Source organism: Mixophyes fleayi, chromosome 4, assembly GCF_038048845.1.
Source record: "Mixophyes fleayi isolate aMixFle1 chromosome 4, aMixFle1.hap1, whole genome shotgun sequence".
Taxonomy (NCBI): Eukaryota; Metazoa; Chordata; class Amphibia; order Anura; family Limnodynastidae; genus Mixophyes; species Mixophyes fleayi.
The window spans coordinates 85449916-85473050 of record NC_134405.1 but is presented as its reverse complement, the minus strand read 5'-3'; positions in this window follow the sequence as shown (position 1 = coordinate 85473050).

The following is a 23135-nucleotide window of genomic DNA, read 5'->3' as shown; positions in this document are numbered from 1 at the left end:
AGTAGTAGTCTTCTTCTTGGTCTGCTTCTCGGTTGAAGATCCACCCTCTGCAGCAGGAGCAGCAGCAGTGGGCCTAATGCTCAGGATTCTTCTGAGGAGTCCTGGATAGGGGAGGAGTCATCTCACCTTAGAAACTTGGATGCAGGACTAACACCAATCACTTGTGAGGATATTGATGATGAAGGTTTTGGTGGTGTATATTGCAGGTGCTTTGATCTGGCTGAGAGAAGGGAGGTAGCTGATGCTGGACTGCTTGATGTTATTTTTTAGCATAAGTTTCTGATTTTTGCTAAAGCTTTCCATGAACTCGCTTCAAATGGCGTAACATGGATGAGATTCCTATATGGTTAAGGTCCCTACCTCTACTGACTGTGGCTTTACAATGCTACAAATGGCTAGAAAACTGATGTCAGGATATGTGTATAAATTGTTCAACACATAAGAGGTGGAGTTTTTGGTCTTATGCCCAGGCAATGGCCATGACAATGGCCTTCTTGTTATCACCTGCAAGAACTGCTTCCACTGGTGCATGACTTGCCACAGTAGAGTTCATTAACAGCACTGTTTACTTAGATGCCTTAAGCCCATTGGTAGCCTGTTTTGGGGGGGCACACAAATCAAGAACTTCAGTCACAAAAATGGCACTGCTTGTCGCTGGAGTGCTTGCTTTGTTAAACTGTACATGTCCTTTTCAATATAAAGTCCCAGCCAGCCAGGGATGTCAGGGCATGTTGGCACTTGTGGTTCTCCAAGTGCCAACATGCCCTGGCTGCCGTGGGTATGCTGGTGCTTGTAGTTATACAAGCAGCAGCATGGCCACACTGTTTTTGGCAACCGGGCTGGCTGGGACTTGTAGTTCCACAAAACAAAATGGCGTCTGTTTATTTTTTTCATTCTTTTTCATCGTATTACCTTACTACCCACAGCCCAGTAGTAGTAGGAAGAGCCCTAGTGCTAGCAGCACTGGGCTGGTTCTTTATAGGGGGGGCCCGCTCATTTTTTTCGGCGGACCCCACTCCCTAGGGAATCCAGCCCAGCGCTGAACAGTCTAGGGTTGGTTAGTCATTATGGCAGGGGGACCCCTGCCTTGTGTCCCACTGCTATAGTGCCGCAAACCCTGGCTGGTTTGCCTAATGCTGGTAAAGTGAAAATCGGGTGGATCCCACGAAAAATTAAATGTTGTGCCTTTTCCTCAGTCATTCATTTGTGAACTTGCCTGATTAAGGGGCCTCTGTGCTCTGCAAGCTAGCAATATAATATTTTAGCAATATAATATTTTTTTGGGTTAGCCAATAAAGGTATCACTTCTATAATACTTTTGTCTTTTTTGACACAAAAGTATTTAACATCACATAATCTAAGTAAAGAAATTGTTCAACTCAAAATCCTTTAACCCTGCTGACCCTCACTGAAGCCTGATTGTTACCTTCCGACTACGCCTCTGCTGAAGCACTCCCCTATAGACGGCCTCAATTTTTACATAATCCAAAATCTGGTGACAAATCAGACAGTGGTATCAGTCTGCTGCTCTCACCCAACTGCACAAACCGTGCCCTCACTCTTACTCCCTCTCTTTCATTGTCCTCTTTTGAAGTCGAATTTACCTATTTAGGCCCATCCCATTCATAGTTGCATAATTACAGACTCCCAGGCCAACTTCCCAATATTGCTAATTTCTAGACAGTATTGCTTCCTGGCTTCCATTTATCCTTTCATCTGACACACCCACACTCATCCTTTACTTCAACATTGTTGATTCCACCAATGGTCTTACTATCTTGTGTCACACACCGGACCCTCCGGCTCACTTACCGGGATCCGGTGCACAGACCTGACCTCCTCCTCGGGTCTCCTCCTCCCGCTGAAGGGTCTGCTATCGTCCACTGGTGGCCGCCATCTTGGTTTAGGGTCTTTTATCATTTTCTCTACTCAACCATTAGCTGATTACCTAGCACTCCCCCTCATTCTCCAAGCTATTTAAGGCATCTCTTTTAGCAAACTGGTGGCAGATCTATCCAGCGTCTCATGCTTCTCACCTAATCCTGGTATCCTATATTCGTGCCTATTCATCAATTCATTCTTATTTTACTGATTCTGTTATCCAGCAATACTTGCTTCTCAGCTTATCGAGCATCCATTCCTGTTCAGCAGATCCTGGTATTCTGTACTGTTTGCTTCTCAGCTTATCCTGTTAACCTGCTATCCAGTATCTGTTCCTATTCTGGTCACTCCTTGTCGGCTATAACATCTTCTCCTGTCAGTCTTGCCTGTTACCCATCCGGAGGACCTCCACCTGCGGGTGAAACAGTGAAGCCCAAACTACCTTGCGGGTGTCACTGGCATAAATCTTCATCTCATTAGACTTGTTAGAATCCGTGCCTCCGTGGTGGTTGGAATCAAACCAAACAGACTGCAAAGAGTCCAAACTGTCCATGTGAATTCAGTTGCACCTTGTTTGGACTCTCAAAAAGCATTATCACTCCCACTAACTATGCTGGACACCTTGATCTTGCTCTTTCCACTCTCTGACCATTACCTACTTATCTAAAATGTATAGGCTTTATCCCTACCTATTCCTAATCTTGCATGCCAAGAAAATGAACTCCATAGAGTGAACCAGGATTCCCTCTCTGTCTCTTGTTAGTCTTCTTTCCCTAATCTCTATTCTTTCTTGACCTGCTCAAGTAGTCATCCTATACAACAGCGCACTGCTCTAAATACGGTTGCCCCTGCCAAATTGCACTGCCCAGGCACACACAAGCACAACCCTGGAATACTTAACATACAAAATCTCTTTTGCTGAATGCAAAGGGAGGAAATCTGGATAGAACTCTGATTTTCTCAACTAGAATTCCAAACTTCATGGCTTGAACACTGCCCTAAACTTGGTTAAATAAACTTCTTCTCCTCACTTTTATCATTGAAGGCTTCAAACCTTCAATTTAACAGTCAATGGCAATCATTGCACCTACTTTCCAAGTCTGCTGTCTTGGTTACTGTCGAAGTCGTATAATTGGATGAACGAAAGTATATTGGTTGATATTGTTTTATTGGTCGATTGCACTCAGTATGCCATGCTGCACGTGGCATATTGCGATCGCACAGTAAAATACGCACGTACACACTCACATTACAACATTTCGTTATTTATGTAATTCATATTCATATTGGTTCCGTTACACAGTGATTTATGAGCAGATAGTATTTTGTTTAATATTAGTTTATATGCTATGATTATATGTACACCTCAGTGTTATTTAAGGTTCAGGTTAAAGGAAATGTGTCATGTCTGATATCATATTAATCCCCTTTACATCAGCAGCTGTCCGGTGCATTCGGCAAAGAGATCGCACATTGCATACTCTAGTTATTGATGTTAGGGAATAAACTTTTAATATGATACTGACCATAAAATGCTAATAGACTAATTGTAACTGGAGAGTCAGGCGGGAAGAAAATAGCACATCCCCTGGAGAGATGACCCCCACCTTTGGATTCTTTAGTTGGAACTAGGCTATGACCTGTTTACCCTGGACCCACCCTAAGTCTGGACCTATAGAAGCAAGCCACGTCATCTACATTGTTCTCTCTGTAACACTGACTGTATATATATCCATAGCTGCGCTCCCAGTCTGCAGTCTACTCTGACCACAGTATTCTAAACAGATATACTGTGCACTGGGACCCGTGGAAGCGCATGCAAAGCGCAGCGGTATGTATGTATCTTTTGGTATTGGCTGTACTGTACTGTATTATATAATAATAATGTATTGAAATGTTAAACTCTAAATCTGCTAAAATAAATCACTTTGTGCGTTAGAAACACAATACAATCGCCTATGCAATGCTTATTTGAAAATGATAGAATTACTTTAATAGTTACACCCTCACTTTCCTTTACTCCGCACATTCAGACAATCAACAAAACATGCCACTTTCACCTGTGCAACATCTCTAAAGTACATCATATCCTCAAACAGAATAGACCAAGCTTCTGATCCACTCCCTTATAAATTCACACCTTGAATATTGCAACTTACTACTGTTTGTCCCCCAAATGGCCCCCACTTCAATCATTCATGAATGCTGCTGTAAGATTCATCTACACTTCTCATGCTTCATCACCTGCTACCTCTCTCTGGCAATCCTTTCATTGGCAGCAAGTGTCTCAAAAGCTCCGGTCTGACCTTTATTTCTGACAGTAATGTCCTAATCACCCTCTGCTCCACTGATCTTCTACTTTCTTCCCCTCTCAGGAGGTCATCCGGGCTAGTTCCCTTTTAAGTAATTCTCTACCTTTCCTAAAAGACTCTCCTTATTTCTTCAAAGAAGCCCATCCTCTCTATCACTTCTACATAAACCTTCCATTTATATTAATTCTACCTTACAGTCACCACTCCGACTCTCCCCACCAGCAGTAGTTGTTATGTCCCCTACCTATCGTATGAAGTGTTAACCGCACTTCTTGGATTCTAAGCTCATTTGGGTGGTATTTTGGTACTCTATAAATAATTCACTGACAACCATCAGTTCAGTGCATCTAACAGGTACTGAGTAAAACCATTCCTAGTGATGAATTGAACTTATTGATACCTGTCAGTGACAGTCGGATTTATTCAGTATGGGAAGGAATAGGAAACATGGGTAGGATAGGCTTATCTCACTACATACCCATTTGGAAAATTGTGACAAATAAGGTCATGGTCTAATCCATCCAAACTACACTCTGACGCATTTAATGTCCATTTCCCACAAAGCCACATGACTTAAGACTTTCAAAATCCAGGACCACTGCTAAACTTGGGACCTTTGAAAGGTATGGGGGGCAAAGATAGTGCCACTGTCATGGAAACCACGAGGCACATGGGTATATGTAATGCACATCAGTGGGGGTTTTGGTGAATTTGAAGGTAAGGTACTGCCTTTATTGCCTTATATGGCCAGCAAAGTGTTTACCATTGCTGACTCCCAATATCAGGGCCATTGGTTTTATTCCAATGTCTCCATTGGTTTCCTGTCGGTTCTCCAGCTTCCTCCCACAGTCCAAAAATGTAGTTGTAGGTTGTATGCTACTGACAGAAAAATGGACCCTAGTGTGTCTGTGTGTGTTTGTGAGAATTTAGACTGTAAGCTTCATAGAGCAAGGACTGGTGTGAACAATTAAATATTCTCTGTACAGTACATAGCCCTAATATGGTGGCACTATATAAATAAAAGGTTACAAATAATCAATAGATAAACATATGCAAACCAGTCCTGCTGGAAATGTTCCAGTGTAATTCAAACTTAGCCAAAGCAGTTCACTCCTCTCTATTTATGTAGGTAATTAAGAGGTTAACATTCTAACCAGTCATTGTTAAGATTTGCTATTGCTTCGGCCCCTGTTTTACCTCTTGCTACAACTAAAAGGATTAGTCACTCTTGTATTACTGGCACAAATGGAGAATGTGTTTTTTCAATCCTTTTTACATTAAATATAATTTAGAAAACCAGCTTACATGAAAAGTAATCAATATCTCCTCCTCATTTCATGCTGCAAGCCTGTTGCTGTGATATTTCTGAAACCCCAGTAATGTGGAATATTTTGAAACACAGAATATGGGAGATAACACTAGTCTGTGCCTCTGGCACAAAATGTACAGCCACATGAAAGCGGGAAGGATGAGAGCAGTTTCAATTGAATTGATGAAAAATTTAAGTTAATTAAAAGAATGCTACATTTTTTCCTAGAAGGCTACAATGATCTTTATTATTAATGCATATTGGTGCTTCATAGCACTGTATTATAATAGCTGGGAACATAAGCATTCATTTGTTCTAAATTTTCTTTTTAATCCATGAATCTGACCTCTGCTCCTCGTGTCCCTGACGTGTGAAAGCAAATCTCACTTTCTTGTTGGTGCCTGAGAATATACCTGGGAGCTCATCTTTTCCTTGTTTGTGTGGATGCTCTGATTTTATGAGATTAGAGAATATTTTCTCAGATGAACTATAACAGGGCTCATTTAGCAGGCTGTTTTATGGATGGAGTCTGAGTTTTAGAAGACAGACAGTTGAATCGACTGATACCTCGGTGACATGTAATTTTAGTGACCTCAATAGAAAATTCTTCTGATGATGTGAATTCAATAGAAAAAGAGAGTCTCATCTGTACCCGGTTGCAACTGACAGAAACAGGAGCAAAATCACAATATATTATATATATATATATATATATATATATATATACACATATACATGAGTTCAATTCCCAACCATGGCCTTATCTGTGTGGAGTTTGTATGTTCTCCCCATGTTTGCGTGGGTTTCCTCCGGGTGCTCTGGTTTCCTCCCACACTCCAAAAACATACTGGTAGGTTAATTGGCTGCTATCAAAATTAACCCTAGTCTCTCCCTCTTTATCTGTGAGTGTATGTTAGGGAATTTAGACTGTAAGTTCCAATGGGGCAGGGACTGATGTGAGTGAGTTCTCAGTACAGCACTGCGGAATCAGTGGTGCTATATAAAAAAATGATGGTGATGATGATGATGATTATGTGTATATATGGATTTCTGTGACCATTATAAAAGCACTTGACTTTCAGACTCTTCTGAAAGATTCTTTTATACAGACTCAGAAATCCTTAGTGGCTTTTAATAGCTGTATAATTTATGCATTCTCCATATATTATTTCAGACATTAATACATGGTTTTATATATATATATATATATATATATATATATATATATATATATATATATAATTTTTGGGAGGTGTGAAGAGACTGTATTTTGTAAACAAGGTATTTTCTTCATGCCAACCTGTCGTTTGCCAAATGAAAATGCTCCTTATTACTCTGTAATTAATTATTCATCCTATACTAGGCTAGGTATCTGCTACAGATTGTGTAGGTAGAGGTGTTGCCCATAGCGACCAAGCAGATTCTAGCTATTTTGCTATGGCCAATACCTCCACTTTTCCTTTTTTCCTGGTTTTAAGGCCATTTTCTCAGAAAATGGAATAAAGCAAAATATTGAGGGTCATTTATGAACCTCTCACTAAAATCAGTTGGCAGCTAGTTCTGCAAGTTGGTGGAAACAGTAGATACTTCACATCCAAGTCAAACTTCCTACAACTTTAGGACCACCTTTATTTATTTAAACTTTTTGTTTTTGCTCTTTAAATCCTGCTCGGTTTAATTTAATTTCTATAAAATGAATCGAGAGAGTGAGGGGACATTGCCAATGTATTTCTTACATGTGTCAAGTTTGCATTTTTTTAATCTTTTCATTATTTTATTAGAAAAATGCATTCCCACAGATATAGAAAGTGCAAAATACTTCTAACCAAAATTATTTTTATAAAGTCATTATAACATTATTATTTATAATGTCATTTATAATGTCACCACACAAGTGTGGTTATTTGATGCCTTTTGTCACAACACTGAACTGGAGTTTGCAATACTTACTTCATTCATTAGTGAGGAGAATGTAAGTGGTGGCCAAAATCATGAATGGTCCCACAACCTGGATGGCAGGAGTCTCACTTTCCTCTAGGTGAGAATAATAAAGTTCTAATGCTTCTAATTACCCGTGTGTTACAAGCAGAGTATAGGGTGAGCACGGTGGCTTAGTGGTTAGCACTTCTGCCGTACAGCACTGGTGTCATGAGTTCAATTCCCGAACATGGCCTTATCTGTGTGGAGTTTGTATGTTTTCCCTGTGTTTGCGTGGGTTTCCTCCGGGTGCTCCGGTTTCCTCCCACACTCCAAAAGACATACTGGTAGGTTAATTGGCTTCTAACAAATTGACCCTAGTCTGTGTGTGTGTGAATTTAGACTGTAAGCCCCAATGGGGCAGGGACTAATGTGAGTGAGTTCTCTGTACAGCGCTGCGGAATTAGTGGCACTATATAAATAAATGATGATGATGATGATGATGATGATGACACAGGAACACAAATTCCTCAGAGCAGCAAAAGATATGTTTGGAAGTGCTGTATAAAATGAATGAATCCATTTGGAATACCTGTTGTTGCATCTAGGGGCGTAACACTAAATTGCCGGCCACCAAAGCCACATTTATGGGGGAGAGAGGCAACAATGGAGGCCCCTGATCTGCTTTCCTGATTATGTGCAAGGAACGGCACATGAAACCCTGCATGCGCGACTGTGGTGGTAGTTCCACCATTAGTGCCATCAGTGCATAGCTTCCAACTGCCCCAATTTAGGTGGGAAACACCCAATTTGAGGGCTCTGTTCCGCCGTCCTGATCAGATTTGTCTGATCAGACCAGAAAGTCGAAAGGTGTGCCCTTTAATCTGCCCCTCTTGGAGATGGGGGGATGGCCCAGCGAATCAGAAGTGTAAACATCCCCCCTTCTCGGATCATAGTCCCAATTCCACAACTAGAAAAGTTGGGAGATATGGAAGTGAGTAAATAATCTGAAGAATTGAACAAGTCATCTCTTATAGCTGGCTATATAATTTGAGTCATGCTACAGAAATATGTGTTTCCAAAATAAGGAATCTTTTAGTATCATTTTGTACAATACTCCAGTTTAACCAATTCACGTCTCACTTTTGTTCATATGCTGACTCTCACTACAGTTACGTTGTTCCTCCACTTGACACCAGGATGCATATGTCATGAATGTATTGTAGAAAGCCAGACAGAACCTGAATTATGCCAGTTGCATTTTATTACAGATAGATGATACCGGCTCATCTGGCTCTCTGAGGCCGGAGTGTCAGCTGATTTATAGGGCTGTCCATAAAATGCTTAACACTCTTAACACCCGGCAGAAGACACCGCAAATGAAATGTGAAACTGCAGCAGGGTCTGAGTATTTTCAGTAGGAGCAAATCCATTAAAATAGATCCAGTCAGTCACATATCAAATATGCTAATATAAGAACATAGACTAGTAAACTCTCTGAAGCAATGGCAAAAATGCTAAACTCTATAGGAAAATAGCAATGTATACTCAGCTTTTAGTTTTTCTTGAATGATTTTCATTAAAAGAATATCCCTCAGAGCTGTAACTTAGAATTTTAGTGCCTGGGGCAAGAAAGAAAAATGCTGCCCCCCTAGCCCTCAACTTTAACCTAAAATATTCATAAACTGCGCCCCCTTCAGTGTTGTGCCCTGGTCGGTCACCCCTATCGCACAGCCCTAGTTACGGTCCTGATGTCCCAGTACCCAAGTCAGGGCCGTCTTTCCCATTGGTCACAATGGGCAGGTGCCCGGGGGCACTGCAGCCCAGGGGGGCCCATCGGAGGCAGCACAAAAAAAAAAAAACCTGATGTCTAGGTTTACGGGATGATTCACTATATAGGGTCAGCACTTATTTTTCCGACCATAATATGCATTTTTCCCTAAGCAACTCCTCTTGTGGTCTGTATGTGACTATGACAGTCGTCAATGACAATATTGAGAAGCAAGGTGACAAAACTCTTAGGTCGCAATTAGATACCTTTGTGTGATGTAAAAAAAACACAACGGTGTTATAATAGTTATACCTTTAATGGCTAACCAGAAAAAAATTGTAAATGCAAGTTTTTCGAGGGCTACAAGTCAAACTGAATTGGCAGAGTACATAATATCTATAAATGTTGAACAGGGATACTGTATATAAAATGTTACTTGAGTTTTGTAATGCAAAGTGATTAATGTGATTATGTAACATTTTGCCACAAACTGCAAACAGTTTGGTCTTCATTTAGAGCATAAAATATGAATTTCACTATTGCGCATGTGCACAAAAAAAATATATTTTTGCATCTGTATGCAGAGTCAGTTGCATCTTCCGTATGCGACTCCTTTTACTAATAAAGGCAGATAAAAGGAGGCAAGGACTGTGCAAGTGTAGGCCAAGTTCAGTAAGAGCATGTTCAAGTAAATGCGACCAATGTAGACCTTGACACAGATACACTTATCAGGAAATGTGTCATGTCTTTGTTGCAGGTGCTCTAACCCTGTTGTAAGATAATAAGATAATGATGATGATCAGCGTCCGAGATGCATCCGTAGAATGATTCTTATTGTCAGATGTAATTTATGCCTACGATTTAGATGGAGATTGCGTGAAATCTACATAGAGTCCTCTGTTTCAATGTTGTCAAGCAACAGTCCTCTGTTGTAAAGTATGTGTATAGTCCAACTCCCCAATTCATTGAGTGAAATAGGCTGCTGACTTATCTAACTTATTTCTGCTCTATAGATGGTAACATCTTATCAATATCCTCGTTGCTTTAGGGCTCTCCTATTGAGGCTGGCTGGTCTGCTTCTTGTTGGTCTTTCTTTTTCTTTGGGCTCATGAGTTATCAGTGCTAGTCAGGAGTCCCTAGGAGGGTAATATCTGCTTACAGCTTGTAGAGGTATGTCCATGACCAGGAAATGTCTGCATTTAATGCACTCATGGAAGACATTCTACAATAGTTACAAAGTTCAATTAAGGGCATATTATTTCCCTAACAGTACTGACTATCTATTTTTAAACTGTTATAAAACCAAAACGTCAGAATTATCATACCGCATATATTTGTGGGTATATGTATAATGCAAACTATAGTCTGCATTATACACACATATATATATATATATATATATATATATATATATATATATATATATATATATACAGTGTAGTTGACCAACAGATGCTTTAGAAACTATTAAAATGAAAATTGACTATAAAAAGACATTGGGGATTATTTACTAACAAAATGCATAAGCACAAATGTGCAGAAACCCATAGAAATATTATTATTATTATTATTATTATTATTATTATTATTATTATTATTATTCCTGTCCTTTATTTATATAGCACCAAGATATTATTAGTGCCATTTGTTTTTATTCTCCAACTTTATTTGTAAATAACACCCATTGTCAGACTAAGGGGCAGATTAGCCGCCTTGCTCCTGAGAAACTTGCAGCTGCGCATTTTCACCATCAGTGCGGTAATAATATCTGTTCATTTTTGCTCCCAGCTCTATGGGGTGCAAGCAAACATGAGCGTATATTTCACTAAAAAAATATGTGCAAGGTGTTTCCACGGCCGTTCCAGAGACACATCGGGTCTGAGTCATTAAGGAAAGTAAGGCAAAAATAAGGAGTAAATGTTCTCTGGGACAAACCATGTTACAAAGGAAGGGTTGCAAATTAGTTTATTATTTTGCACATAAGTTAAACACTGGCTGTTTTTTCATCTAGCACACAAATATTTGATAGCTTTATTTTTACACTGAAATTTCAAGTTGATCTAGGACATGCCCGATCCTAAACATAAATCTTTCCCCACATTTTAAATTTACCTCCCCCTCCAATGCAACATGGTTTTGCCCAGGTGCAAAGTTTTATTTTTTTCTTATTGAATCTGCCCAAATAATAATATGGAAGAAAAGAAGCATTTGAAATAAATTGCAGGCTTGCAAGCAGGGTCCTCTCACCTCTTTGTCTGTCTGTTAACACACACGCCTGTTTTATTACTGAGTTTGTTACCAATTGTAAATCGCTGCAGTGTGCACTTGTGCTATATAAATAAATGTTGATAATAGTACATATATATATATATATATATATATATATATATATATATATATATATACACACATATATTTATATATATACTTTCTACTAAAATGGAAGGATTTACTAAAGACAATAAAAAGGGAGCTTGCTTTCTGTGAAGGTTCATATGGGTGATTGCATAATAATAAATAATAATGTAATATAAAGTCTCAACCTTTGCAACATTTTAATTAAATATTTTGATATTAAAAAAACTTGGTCTGAAAGAAAAATTATATGGAATTAGCTTCTCATGTGAGCTGTAACTCATTCGTAAAATAGAGTTTAGAATGGGGAAAAAACCCTTCTGTTAATAATTTATGTTTTGGACCTAGAGACTGACCTCTCTCATATGGGCCTAAATATACTGAGAGCGTTCAATATATCTGAAATGTCACAGCGCTTTGAGCTAACTGATTTCATTAGAGGTGAGATGCGGTCCTCTTATACTTGACCTTGGAAATGCGGGTCTTAGTATGAAGCCGGGTGATTTATAGAAGTTCTCCTCCAGACACTCCGCCATAGTTCTCTTTTACATCTCCATTCCCAGAAGGTCATAGGGACAGGGGGAATTTAGCACAAATCTAATCTTGCAAACCGTTGTGTTTTTTTTTTTCTTCTTATGTTTAGATATGTTTATATCAATGTTTAGCAGAATAAGATCTGTAGTATGTGATTATTTGTTTTACCAAATGTGGAGAAGCTTGGGGTAATGGGCTGGTAATGGACACTGGTTTTACTGAATAGGCATTATACTGAGCAAGAGGATGATACAGCTTGGCTTTGCTTGATAATTGGGTTGTTGGGTCATTTTCATTAGGCTTTTGAAATCATAACAACAATGCACGACTGAATGCTGTACTTACTGACACAGTATGTTAGTAGAAAAATCATAGATTCCAAAATTGTGATACAATTTCCAGGAATACTTTGTTACTGATACAGGTGAACCTTTTAACAACTGTCGGGCCCTACAACCCACACCATGGCATGATTATTAACCTTAATTGATATAACATTTTAAAGCCCAAATAATTTTAATAGATGGGTCAGAATTGCATCCAGTTTACAGAATTAGAGCAACTGTACTGTGCAATTGGTCAGTATTGTAACCTGAGGACATTTGCCAGGGCCAAAACTTGGTAATAGCTCTGGAAATCAGGGGCAGTTAGCAATTATGGAAAAATACGTCTTCATTTCTATAGAGGATATTCTCAAAATTGGAGCAGAGAAAAAATGAACTTGTGCATCTCCTTCTGATGATTGCAGTTATGACCCCCATGTGTTCTCATGATGTAACAGAGCTCCTGACACAGGGGCACTAAGCAATTCATGCAGGGGCAACAAAGAACCTCAAAACACAACAACTACTGAAGGCATAACCTCTACATTCCTACCGTACAGTAATTATGTAAGGTAACCAAGAGGTGCTGAAATTAACAATATCAGGGTATGGTCTGGCTGTGCACTTTGTGAGTATAGCTGAGCAGGGGTATGGTTTGGGACAAGGGCAACTTTTGTCTCTGAAAAGGTGGTAGCTATGTAGGGTACATCCGAATTAGAGTTATTGTAAAATTGGTGAATTTCAAATTACCAAAAAGTAATGTTACAGTTAAATTAAACACATACAGTAAGAAAACAATATATAAGAGGCATCTTGTCATGCCTTTGAAAGTAATAAATACTTGAAATAGTTTACATAGTAAAAACTTAGTTTCGTACAGTGCAAAGAGCAGTTGTATTAATGTTGTGACATTACATGGCTGCCTTTGTGCCTCCTGAGCCTGGTTTACACAGCCAGATGGCTTTTTTTTGTAAGGAGTAAATTATAGCTTTGCATGATGGATGGTCAGGGGCAAATTGGGCCATGTCTCGGGGATAACTATATAGTCGCATTTATGCATTGGATGAAAGACAAACAAAAGAACAAACACAAGGCTGTGTTCTGAGAGATAGTAAGATTGGTTAGAAGGTATGGAGATAACGCAACCTGACAGAGTTACAGATTCTGTGGGCTTTATTCATGATGATTTATTTTGCATTATTAGTTATATCAGTGGTCCATTCAGGGCCGGTGCTAGGGTCTTTGGCGCCCTAGGCACATTTTCAAAATTGGCACCCCCCCACCCCGTGCCCCCCGCCCCATTTTCAAAATCGGCGCCCCCCGTCTTTTCTTACCTTAACTTGCCTCCTCTCTGCTCCGTCTGCTCCCCTCCACTCACTGACACTGTCAGGGCGTGATGATGATGTCACGGCCCGACAGTCAGTGAGTGGAGGGGAGGAGACGGAGCAGAGAGGCGGCGGTGGTGATGATAAATAGTCCCTCCCCCCCTCCCTGTGGATGTATCTGAAGCTGTGCGGCGGCCGTGAAAGGTATGGTCAGCGGTCGCCGGACAGTTTTAAAGAAATTTTTAATCTGTGGCGCCCTCCAGGTGCACTCCAGAGCCCGGCGCCCTAGGCAAGTGCCTAACCTTGCCTAATGGGAGCGCCGGGCCTGGGTCCATTTGTACAACTTATGCACACAAGTTGCCTGCTTGAAGTTGGAACACAACTTAGTACTTTCCATGTTTAATAAAAGCATGGAACTTGTGCGTAGTCTGACCTGTATTCAAATAAAATCGTATCTTTAGATAGACTTTGATTAGGATACGGGTGGACATAAGGGGCCTAATTTATTAAGGATCTTAACTTGAGAAACTTCTTATTTCGTCTCCTGGACAAAACCATGTTACAATGCAAGGGGTGCAAGTTAGTATTCTGTTTTGCACATAAGTTCAATACTGACTGTTTTTTCATGTAGCACACAAATATCAACTTTAAATTTCAGTGTACAAATAAGCTATCTAGTATTTGTGTGCTACATGAAAAAACAGACAGTATTTAACTTATGTGCAAAACAGAATAGTAATTTGCACCCCTTGCATTGTAACATGGTTTTGTCCAGGAGACTGAATAAGAAAGTTTCTCAAGTTAAGATTCTTAATGAATCAGGCCCAAGCTCTGTATAAACAGTATATGTCATACTTAAACACAGATAACAGGCTAGTCCACAACTGATTCACAGATAGGCTCCCACACTGGCCTGGGGAAACTGTAAGACCAGGCTTACCACTGCCAGGGTGACAAGCACTGCTCAGATGCCCTGACGACAATTTATTGGTAAATAGCTGCTAGGAAGATTTCTATATAGCTGCAATAGTGAAAATGTCTGCCAATAAATCAATTTATTTATTAAATCCAGTAGGGATGTGGGAAAGACTAGATAGAAATATGACAGCGTTTGATGAACTACTTATTTTTAATGTCCTAAATAAAAGGTAAAACAGTACAGTCTGCCCTATAATGAGACACATGATAGCAAAAAACATGTTTTGAAGTATAGTTTCATTTTCTCACATAAACAATGTTCGGACAGACTATGTTTCCCAATCAAGCCCCTTGAAATTTTAAAAGAAATGTAACAACCAAAAACATTCCCAACATGTCAGACTGTAGTAAATCAAGCAGACTGCATTAACTTGTTTTACAACTTTATATATTTTGCCTTCGACAAAGTGTATGTGAAACTGAAAGCTACTTATTGTGGTTAATATATAATTGCAGACATTTTAAGGTTTGTTTAAACTTCTGTAATTGTTTATTTCGTGAATATTGAAGCCAAGGCAGATTTAGTGGGTCACAATATTAGTTGGTTTTTTTTGCAAAGAAACCACAATAAAAAATGAATTATGCTATGAGGTTTTTTTTATGAGGTCATATCTCTCCTGAGAGTTGTGAGCCCTTTGCTTTCTATTAAACTGTATATTATAAATTGTTTAGCTTTGGATGTTAAAGACCTTCATAAAGACAAGGTACTTTGACGAAGCTCATCAAAAAGCACGGAGGAGATCATTACGTTGAAATGAGTTCCTGCTTAATTTGGAATGTCAATTTAACTGGAGACCGACTTCTAAAGATCAGCGCTAAAGACTGGACTAAATTAATCCAAAGGGAATTTGCTTTATCTAGTGGTATAAAAAAAAGACAAGCAAATGCTATATGACATACATTAGATAAAAAAGCTTAAAATCTATCACCGACTTTTTTTTTACCATTTGAGACACCTGGTCAAGTTCTGAGAAATACACATTGTGAGACCTAATATTAATACTAATTGATGGACGGGTGTTGCTGATTAGTTTGGGAAGTAGGATGCACTAGGTAAGAACTATTACTTTTTCCCCATCACCCACTGTTCCATGGGTATAGATTCAGGATCCTAACATTAAACAGGGAGCCAAGTTCTTGCCCAACCTGCACCCAGCTGCAGTGGGTCGTGTTAGGGTCCCAAGCACAAGGCTAAGGGCTATTACTTGTACAGCCACCATGTACAGATAACCATGCAGTCACAGTGATTTTCATTGCATTACAATGATCATTTATCTGTGTGCTGTGATACAATTAGACGCATCTAAACATCTCTCACTGCTTTTAGGATACATTACGGCAAATAATATTGAGGGAAGGCGTTACTATGGGAGAAAACCAGAGATGCATCCCTTTGGTTACTAATGGATTAAGCTCATTGTCAGTCATTACATGTGTGAACACAGAGTTCTAGGATTACATTTATCAAGCTGCGAGTTTCCGGCAGGTTTGAAAAGTGAAGATGTTGCTTATAGCAGCCAATCAGATTGTAGCTATAATTTTGTATAATGTACTAAATAAATGATAACTAGCATCTGATTGGTTGTTATAGGCAACTTCTCCACTTTTCAAACTTTTTGGAAACTCGCAGCTTGATAAATTTACTCCCTAGTCTGCATGCACTCTTGTGCAATTTTAGGCCCACGGAAGACTCCTTAAAAGACACTCTAACCTCAGAATAGCCCACTGTCAGCACTCACAAGAGGTCTGCTGGGTTTGGGTTACACAAAATAGGAATAGCATAGGCAGATTGGCTATAGTTTGAGATGATCTGGATGTGGTCTACTTTGTACTGATTAGAATATTGGGAGGTACGTATATCTCTTTACAAAATAATTGTAAATGTAATGTACTGTCCCAAATTCTGTTACCAAACAAATATTTCCTAATCAAGGCTGAACCATGTATGCACCTGTCTCCATAGTGGTTCCAAACTACTCTGTACCCTCGAGTTTAGGATCTTGCATAATTGTTACATTCCATTACACCACACTGCATTATATCCCAGTCAGGGCCTGATCAACCACTAGACTGATCAGGCTGCAGCCTGGAGCGCTGAGTCCTGGGGGGGCGCAGCGCGGAACACTGACAAGCTGTTGGTTTTTTTTTTGGTTTTTTTTTTCTTCAAGTGCCTCTAATGGGCCCGCCCCTGGCCTCAAGGGGGCGGTCCCGCATGTTCCTGTGCCCAATCACGCAGCTAACAGCATCCAACGCTGTTAGCTGCCCTATCAGTGTATTGCTTAGTGTGGTCACGTGAGATCTCACATCTCACGTGACCACACTAATCACACAGAGCGCGCCTGCAGCTAACAGCGTTGGATGCTGTTAGCTGCGTGTGAAGATGACAGAAGCGCCGGCGTCTGGTCAGAGGAGAACAGAAGAGAGCAAGGTAAGTGCTTGTTAAATGTCAGTGGGGTGACACATCGGATGTGGAGGGGGGGGGAGATGACTGGGGGGGGGATCTTATAAATTGGATATGGGGGGATTAATGATCTGCTAGTATGGATTGGATAGGGGGGATTAATGGAGTGAAAATGGGGAGGTAATGAACTGGCTAGAGGGGGGCTTATGAATTGGATGGGGGAGTTAATGAAATGGCTAGAGGGGGGGATTAATGAAGTGAAAATGGGGATTAATGAACTGGCTAGAGGGGGGGGGGCTTATGAATTGGATAGGGGGGCATATCAATTGGATGGGGGGTGTTAATGAAATTGCTAGAGGGAGGTGATTAATGAAGTGAAAATGGGGAGGTATTGAACTGGCTAGAGGGGGGGTTAATTAATTGGATAGGGGAGATTAATGAAAAAGCAATGGGGAGGTAATGAACTGGCTACGGGGGGGTTAGTGAATTGGATAGGGGGGTCATAAACTGTCTGGTGCGGGTTGATAATAATGACAGGGGGGATGAATTGGTGGGGAGGTGATGAAATAGCTTGTAGAGGGCAGGATTTCTGTATTGTGTTGCGGTGATGTTGATGCTGACTGTGGTTTCAGCGGTCACTAGAATACTAAATACTAGATAGACAGGGCTGGTAGATGTTACTATAGGAGTGTAAATAATTTTCATATATTTTATTGTCTGTCTGTGCTAGGGGGTTGTTTTGTATCATTAAGGGTCTGTTAAAATTTTGCACTATAATACAATTTTTGCAATATTTTATGGAATTTTTTTTAAATACAGGACTCCCAAGTTTCCAGAAGCCAACGGACAACACTCCAAGAACATGCAAAAGAGAACACCAGGTAGTCTACACTGCAAGATCAGGTAGGAGAGGAAGTGCATAATGAAGTGTGTTTAATGTATTAATGTTTTACAATTTTATTTACAGATATATATCTATATATACAAAAATTTTATTTACACACACATTGGGGGGGAGGGGAACTAGTGTAGTAGCCTGGGGCGGCTGTGACCCTTAATCAGGCCCTGATCCCAGTAGTAAATAGGGATTATATCTGCCACTTATAACTGAAAGTGATACACTAGATATAAAAACAGCATATTCTATACCTTCTCTGCACATATGTGTGGAGGTGGCTTTCAGCAAATTACAGGTGACCTCTTGTTAGTCAGGTGCAGACATATTGTGATGCTTCAGCATCCTTTAATCTTTATATTTGTGCACAGTTTGCAAATCCAGTGAGCAGTGGGAGATGTGCTTAGCCTGCCCAGCATGAACAGTGCTGTACTGATTTCTTACTCTTTATATCATTTATAAGAATTTTTCATACTTTTGCATACATGTAATGTTTTCATTTCATACTAATATTGTCAGTTCGCATGCACCAATCCATTTTACTCAGTGAAACATGAGTTAGTAAGACTCAGATTGTACCCATTAGAATTTAGGGTAAATCACAAGAAATGTAGAACAGGAAATGATAAAGCAGAAAAGGAAGTGATATCAGCAGATCTAAATATTCCACTTCAAAGGGTAAATTTTCCCAAGATTATCAATTCCTTCATCGAAGACAATGAATAATAGAGGTTAAGTAATAAGTCTGACAAATTCAATTGCAGTGTGTTCACTCATGTCTAACAAAAAGATTTCTCCTGGTTTACCAGGATTGTATTTACTATAAAGGATATACTAGACACATGAGTAGGGTAACATAAATTATTTTATTCTGATTTTATTTATTTTTTATTTATTTTTTTGAAGATTGTGAGCAATTGCAGTAATTGCCCACAAGCAATGGCAGTTAAGATCAATCGATTTGCTTCTATGTTTTTCAAGGAATTAATGAAAAAATTAAAATCAAATTCATAACACTGTAAGGTATAGAGGAAAAGTGTTGCATACAATTCCGTCTCAGCGGACCTTGCGGTACTACAATCCCCATCGTGCCATTAAATTGATAACATACTATTCTGCTTTGTAAATTGTCCTTTTAAATAGATATTAACTTCTAAAGCCTAAATAAAAAGAACATATGACAAAAAATTTAATTAATTAATAGAAAAAAAGGAATTTTATTGTGCATTTAATCAATATGGAAAAGTAGGAACATTAAGAGTGACAAATCTTTAAAACATGGGACTGTCCCTGGAAATTAGGGACAGTTGACTACTATGGGATTTATCTAGAGTTGAGTGAAGTTGTGGAATTTTGCACTAATCATGTTTCATGGTGTCTATAGATGGAGCTGGAATGAGGGCAAGTCATTCTGCGCTGTGATGTGGATGGGGTGCAATAATAAGGGAGAAGTCCGGGTGGAGTAAAATTTGTTTGTTTCATGATGTACAACATTAGGTAATATATGCCCAAGTTTTATATAAAAAAAGATAATAATAATAGGAAGAATTCTACGCATAACGCTTAAGGCCAATTTCCACCAGAGAAATTTGCGCAGTTCCAGGTGGAATGAGGGAGAGCAAATATTACACATAACAGTTTTATCTGCTCATCTTATTTTCTGCCAATCATATTTATGCAAGTACATAATGTTTTATTTACTGTAAAATAAAAATGAAAACGTCCAGTAATTGATTGAGATGCTCTACGATTGTTTACTAATAGCACAGTCTGTACAGCAGTGCCCCTCTAATTAGTCTTCTCTTTTTCTCTTCCCTCTCTCCATAAGGGTGGAAACGGGACTGTAGACCCAGCTGAGTGAAGATGTTTGATGTCACTATTTATCTCACAGGCCAAAGTGCTAGGACAAACTGGTAGATGTGAGGGTGAATGTCCACATGGCAATGGATGAAGCATTGGTCAGGTCACTATGACAGATTGTAACAGTTAGGAGGTATGAGTTTGATTTATATGGCTTCTTATCAATGACAGGGAGAGACTGAAGAGGTATGTATGTGCAAAGGTGACTCTCCCGGCTACAGCTGGAACACAGCAAACTTGTGCTATTTAGAGTTTTGTTTCTTTATATTTGAAGGTCTTATGTTTGTCCTTTTTATAATAATAATAATAATAATAATAATAATAATAATAATAATAATAATAATAATATTTTAAACACATTCCACAACCTCAGTCCCCTATCCTTCTTTCACCATTCTCTGCTTACAAATATTTATTTGCACTTACAAAACTCACCCCTCTCTAGCCCAAGCTTAGGCAATCTGTGGCTCTTTAGAATTTGTGGAACTACAGGGCTCAGCATGCCCAGACAGCCAGGACAGTTACTTTTTTTCCCCTCACCTGCATTTCTATTTTCCACACTGGAATAGCAACAGTTCACATATGTGTAGTATAACATTTTTAGGAACATTTGTCCACATCCCCCCACAGGATAGCAACAATGTATACTCATTCAGAGTAAAGTTCTCTTAAATTGTCAACTACAGCTCACAATCTGCAAACTTCTCCAGGCACGCCAACCATGCCAGGCAACAGGGGAACTTCTGCTGGCACTCTAGAACTCTATGAAACTGAACAGCAAGGTTATTGTTACATTTGTTTTAAATTGAAACTTGTGTCTTTTTTTTTTTTTTTTTAAATGACGTTTCACCATTATTTTATCTATGCGCCAATTTAAGCTCTTTTTGTGTCAAAATGATGCCAGAAAAATTCCAAAGAGGAAGAAAAAGAGAGTGGCAGCACAAAGTAAATGTTCCTACACCATACAACCACAGATAGGGTTAACACATCGGCGATTTGGTAAGTTCACAGAAATTACTGCTTGCGGTTTAGCTAACAGATGTGACTAACATTTAAATACTGCAAAGCTTTTGTATGACACAGAATGAAAATGGAGACTCCCTTTTTTTTTTTTTTCCTTGACAGTAAATCTATCATCACCATTTAAATAGAATAAAACTGTTTGGTGAGAAGGAAAGATCATTTGAAAACTGCTAGAATGTGTCTGACACATGCAGAGTTACTATCTGTGAGCTGTGATCACCGCAATACTTATGTCAGCTCAGAAGATTTTGATCTTGAGCAGATGAGTTCTACACCTGCAAAACCGTCCTTTCCAGGACACATAAAGTGCTCTTCACAAGACAATAAGAAACACAATGCTTATTGCTGGTTTCTCATGAGATTGCCGTCATAAAGGCCGTTATCCTTTGGCTTAATGCACACGATTGCTGGCACTATCTGTAAATTGATGTTTAGTCCATCATTCACAATAAAAAGCAGACATTGGGCTTAGAGGATGTCCCTGCAATGGCTACTGCTGCCAAGTCAGAAACGTGTTATACAGTAACATCTGGATCCCTGCTATTCCCAATCAGTCGTCAAGTGAGTGCAGCCTCCGTTCAACCAAAGAGTACGTCTCCACCTTCAGCAGTGCAGTGTATAAGTGGTTATCAGCGGGTGGCAGGGATGTCTCCATGAGACATTGTACCATTATCAAAGGAAGTCCAGTTGATGCTTATTTGTAAGTGAGCGATGGCCAACTGCAGTCTTGCACTGGTTGCTAACAGTTTGCAAGTATAATATTTTATTGTTACACATCAGTAGTAAATCAAACACATCAACTGTTCTGTTATCTGCTGCATGTACCAATTCAAGTTATCAGATGAAATCAACAAGATCTTGTTTACTGCTCGTATCACAAATCCTTAAATAGCACTATGTGCAAAGGCTAAATGTTTACAATGATGTATGTGTGAACTTTGTTTCATATAGAGATGCCTATAATACCACAACCTTCCTGCATCAGTGTAACAGGAGCCTCACAACTCTGTACTGTTGAGGACCCTGCTCCTTCCATGATCTAACTCCCAGTCTACGGCTTTAATCAAAACCTCAATTACCTTCTTTACATCATGACACTGCCCCTGTCACATGCAGCTCTGCCCTCACACAAATGGAATGTCCTCTTACAAAATCAGCACACTCATCTTCTGAAATACTCTGTGCCGAAGTAAACATTCCAATTATTTAATTTAACAGGTTTCCTCTCCCGCCCCCATCAAAACAGACAAGGAGGATAGGTGCTCTGACCCTAGTCAGAGGTACTTTAGAAATGTATTTTTATTTTGTTAGAATTAGAGATAAGCATGGCCTACACAATAATATTCAGTACAAGTTTCACATAAATTCAGATTGGAATGGTGATGTAAATATAAATGAAATAATGGCTTTAAACAAACCTTATAATAAACCTCGTAAAATGACGTAGATCTTACTTTATCACTAAGTTAACCTGTTCACCTTGTTGAGTTGAAAAAAAAATATGTCACTGCCAGCCAATCACAAGTGGTTTCCTATACTGGGCACTTGTGATTGGCTGGTGGTGCAGGGGAATCCTTGTCTTCACACTCAGTATAGCAAGCAGATCATTTGATAAAAATGAATTGCACGTGTCAGAAAGATGCATATGCAATGAATTAGATAGGTCCTTTATGCACACCATATACTTTGTGCAAAGGTCCTTTTTTAGTATGAGAGACTGCAAAAAAAAAAATGAAACATTGAATAAGGCGAAGCTAAAAACTTCTCCCTTGCTCACACGTGATAATGCTTCACCAGGGAAACAGGAGACTTGAATAGTCATGTTGGGGTAAATATTGTACTTTCGTCTCCCAAAAATCTTACCCCATAGAGCTCTATCATTAGCAGCTATTTATATAGCGCTACTAATTTCGCAACGCAGTACAGAGAACTCACTCACATCAGTCCCTGCCCCATTGGAGCTTAAAGTCTAAATTCCCTAACATACACACAGAGAAACTAGGGTCAATAAAATAGCAGCTAATTAACCTACTAGTATGTTTTTGGAATGTGGGATGAAACCGGAGCACCCAGAGAAAACCCACGCAAACACAAGGAGAACATACAAACTCCACACAGATGAGGCCATGGTTGGGAATCGAACTCATGATCCCAGTGCAAAAGTGCTAACCACTAAGCTACTGTGCTGCTCTAGATAAAAATAATTCATATTGTTGATGAGGGTAAAACTTTTCTCCAGTCATTCTCCCAG